The sequence below is a fragment of the Symsagittifera roscoffensis genome, chromosome 6, assembly GCF_963678635.1.
Source record: "Symsagittifera roscoffensis chromosome 6, txSymRosc1.1, whole genome shotgun sequence".
NCBI classification, from domain to species: Eukaryota; Metazoa; Xenacoelomorpha; order Acoela; family Convolutidae; genus Symsagittifera; species Symsagittifera roscoffensis.
The window spans coordinates 4649090-4653371 of NC_087067.1; the positions used below are offsets into that span (position 1 = coordinate 4649090).

Genomic DNA, 4282 nt, shown 5'->3' on the forward strand with positions numbered 1-4282 from the left:
AAACGCTAAGGGGGTTATCGAAGGGGGATTAGTTCACCTCCAACTTTACCCCCCCCCCCCCCCCCCAAAAGAAAAAGTTTCTAATAATTTAACAAAATTGTTGAAAGGAACAATATTCAGTTTTTGTGTAACATAAAAAAGTAACAAAAATATCAGAGATAGGCAGAAAAAAATTAGATTGAACAACAAGTAACAAACGTAACCAACGTTTTAGCTTAAAACGTAGAAAAAAATTTATGTGCGTTGAAGTTCGCATCTCAGTACCGATACTTTAGTTTTGATGTAATCTTTGATTAACTAAAAAATGATAAAATCGAGGCACGAATTTTGCAAAATTAATTGAATCATAATAACATGGCAGAATTTCTGAGCAAGCATTGTCTCATCATTTTTCTCTAAAGTCAACGCAGTTTGAGAAAAAAGCGTTTAAATTCAAAGATATATTCGTTTTGTTCAGATAATTTAAATCAGCACTGTAGATTTGCTACCGTTTCAAACGATCGTGCAGTCAGCAGCTCTTTGATCAATAAGTGATGATAAACATCCAATAAGCATATATTTTTTGAAACTTTCATAATGATTTTGATTCATAAATTCATTAGATTTCAAAAAGCGAGTCCAAAAAATCCTGAAGTTTAGTTGTAGGGCTAATTTTTTATTAGTATTCGTCTTCAGAACTAAATTCATCTTCGTTTTCATAATCTTCGTGGTCATCTTTTGCTGAAGGACATTTCGAGTTAACGACATCAATCATTTCTATGTCCAGTCCATTGTATGTCAAAATTTTCTCCATTTTCTTTATGTCAGCCAAATCTGGATTTTGTGACCTATAAAGGGGGGATATACTTCGTCACCAAGAAAAACTGGCATATGCATTTTTCAAAAGCCATTTCCAATATTACGACACTTCGACATTGGAATAGTTTTGATAGCTTGTCGGATAGATAAAGTATAATAAGTAATAAAAGTTTTTTCAAATTTATGTGACCTATTTTTGGTAACAGCGATAAAAAGTTTAATTTATTTTTAGTATTTATCAAAAATTGAAAACAAAAAATTAACTAATATTTTGTTTTCAATTTTTGGTAAACACCAAAAAAAATTGAACTTTTTAGCGCTGTTACTAAAAATAGGTCATATAAATATGAAAAAACCTTTATTACCTATTATACTTTACCTATCCGACAAGCTATTAGAAATTATCTGAAAAACTGGAGTCAAATCAGAAAATTTTAAAATCCTTGCCTGGATAGAACTAAAGCAGTTTGCATCATTGACCCATCTAACATAGTGCAGAAGTATACCACTGCAAAGTGTTCATCTAAGTGCAGAAAATGATAGTTTGTGTGTTGGCCTTTTGGGCCCTTGTTGTACACATCTGCTATAAGAGAGCCCATTGCTTCTGAATATGCCTTCCAGCTTGTGTAGGCTTTGAGAGAATATTCGGCACATTCGTTCCAAAAACTGAGGAACTCGAAGCAAACGGTTGTTTTGACGTTGATAAACCACCCTAAAACAGTTCTGAAAAAAATCGGACGGGCACAAAAATTTTTCAAGCCTAACGACCTTTTTTTTTAATCCAAAGAAATTATGCAAGCTCATGGATCAGTTTTTTAAGCATTTGAAATTTAATGCGGTTTTAGTAAACAGAAATAAAAATGAATTTGTACATTTTAAGATCATAATTATTGTAACGGTACCCACTATGGAACAATCATTTTGAAGGGGTCTGAAATTTATTGCCCCATTTTGGAGTTCGACCCACCTTTTTCCAAGACACTAATCTTTGCCACTATATCTTAGAATCCGATTTGGACAGGAAATATAGATATTTATCAAAGGCAGCATTGGACGCCAATACTTGAAGGAAGAGCGTGCTTCGGTTAAACAAACTTCAAATGACCCATAATAATTCCAAAAACATCCAAAAACGGAAGACTTAGCTCATTTTAATAAATTATAGTTGCAATGCAAAAGTTTTGAGGAAAATGAAAATGAAAATGAAAATGAAAATGAAAATGAAAATGAAAATGAAACCAAGTTTCTTAATACCATTCATAGGGTGGGCACTAATAACCTGTTTTTTTTTCCTGAATAATTTTTGCTTGGATTTTAGGGTAACAGAAACCTGTCATTGGCGTAGCGCTTCTATGGGAGATTCTAAAATAGTCTTCAAAACGCTCATGTATCTGCCAGCTCGTTCCCTCAAAAAACTCCCATTCATTCTAATTTTTCAAAGTTGGTAGCTTCAATGCAAAGTGGGATGATATACCTTGGTGGATCTATGATTTTCCCGGGCGGTTTTCAAAAACATGTCGAAAACTTTGTCGACATTTTTAGGCGACCAAATTGATTTTCTGACCGCCTCTAAATCAGTAAATCACTATAAAGACGTTATCTCGACCTGAATCAGCGGCTGATGATATATGTCTGGCTTTAGACTAATGAGCTCAAAGCATCCACAAAAACCCATCAACGTGAGCTCTTGGTTACTGCCTTAGTTTTGGTTATTTTGATACACTTTAGCTTTAACTTAATAAACAACAAAGACATACCGTGTTCATTTTGATCCAAATCGTATCTGGTTGTTCTGCAGCTGGTTTTGTGACCGGAAGCCAGTGGTTCTAGTGATTTTTTAACAACAAACCACCTGCTATTCAAAAAAACCTCCCGGATGTGAGCAGGTCGAACTCTTGAACAGTGAAGAGAGTTTTTGTATTATTTCGAAAAAATACTTGGCCAAAATTTGATTCCCCTTAAGGAAAAAATTCTCAAACCCAGTTTTGACATGAAAAACGCAACAAGTTGAAGTAAAAGTGAACCGATTGTTCCGACAACATTTATTTCCATTTTTTTCTGATGTTTGTTCTAAATTTTGGTAACTAAAAGATTCAGTTTTTCTCAGCACTGAGACAACAATGCTTCGAAATCATATCACGGCTGAAAGAGATTGTATATGACTATATCGGCCGTTTGAAAACTTGAAAATTTCCACCAGAAATTTTTGAACTTTTGTAACAATTGGGCCATCTGGAATGAAATTGGGACCCAAATTAGCTCTCGGTGGACAAATCTCTATCAAATTCTCTCCACTTTCTTGGGACATGAGTTGTGTGTAGTTCTTGACGGCTCTAACGGAAACTTGGTGATAAAAGAGGTTCCGAAACAGCTGTGTACTAGACCAGAAAACAAGTATAGTAAAATTTTCATCCCAGTACTTGGTTAAGTATAACTATAAATAACAAAAAATTCAGAAAGTGAAAAATAAATTGTATTTCAACAATTCGAAAACTTTGGAAGTTAAGTTTTCGTTTCTTCTTTTTGAGCCTAAATAGTCGAAAGTTAGATAAACTAAACTGGTCCATGGATCAATCATAGCTTTTGAATTCTATTAATAGCATCTTGCAATTTACTTTTCACCTTGAAAGTCCAAACTTAGTGCAAACATGACAACCAAATGTCAAATCATCTCATAATGGTGCCATGTACAAAAAGTAAAGTTCGAAGCTAGGATCTTCAGTAAAAACTCGTACAACTTTGAACAAACCAAATCATCGGTCAGATTTTGATCGATTATGAGCCCAGTTTTGATTTTGACCTGGCTGAATGTCGGTTGAAATTAAACACCGTATATCAAGAGAAATCCAACTGATACATTATCATAGAAAAAATCTTTCGCCAATGTTTCTGCTTAATAGAAATGGAACGAAAAAACTTTCTTTATAAACGGAACGGAAAAACCGAACAGAACTTTTTTTGAGTCATCGCTCGAGCGGTTTGGCTGAAGAACTTAAAAAAAACTTCCTGGATGACAAATTTTGACTTCTGTTTTTGTTTTTTATTTCATTTTTTTTTCAGTATGTGATTAACCGTTCGCAGAAGAGGTTTTTTAAATGTTTTTCTGATAAAAAACTAGATATATTGGCGCAATCGCGAAACATCCAAATTTATTTGGAAAGCGAAAAAGATCATTTTGATTTATTTTGCTTTATCTGGACTCAGACGTCGCTAAAAGGCAATCCAGCTCACGGGGAAATTTTTTGCTAAAAATAAAGCAAATACTTCAATTTTACTTTCACTTTTTCCTAATGCTGGTACGTCTTTTTTACTTGATGAGTTACTCTTAACTTTCTGATTCAACCACAAAATCGCAACACAAATCAAAAATAAATAATTTTATTTCAAGAAAAAAAAGTGCTATAGTAAGGGTAAAATGCTAAAACAGTTCGCAAATAAATGTTATTGGCTGAAAAATTTTGAAAAAACGCAGTTTTCCTATCCC

At 33.5% G+C, this 4282-nt stretch overlaps 1 long non-coding RNA gene across 1 annotated transcript; it reads right to left on the reverse strand.

Moving 5' to 3' along the window:
* Positions 1-457: 457 nt before the first annotated feature.
* On the reverse strand, positions 458-2694 carry LOC134848864 (uncharacterized). Its single transcript, XR_010162960.1, has 3 exons — positions 2556-2694; positions 1246-1510; positions 458-827 (listed from the first exon to the last, which is right to left on the reverse strand). It is a non-coding gene; the product is annotated as an uncharacterized LOC134848864 (long non-coding RNA).
* Between the last annotated feature and the right edge of the window lie 1588 nt (positions 2695-4282).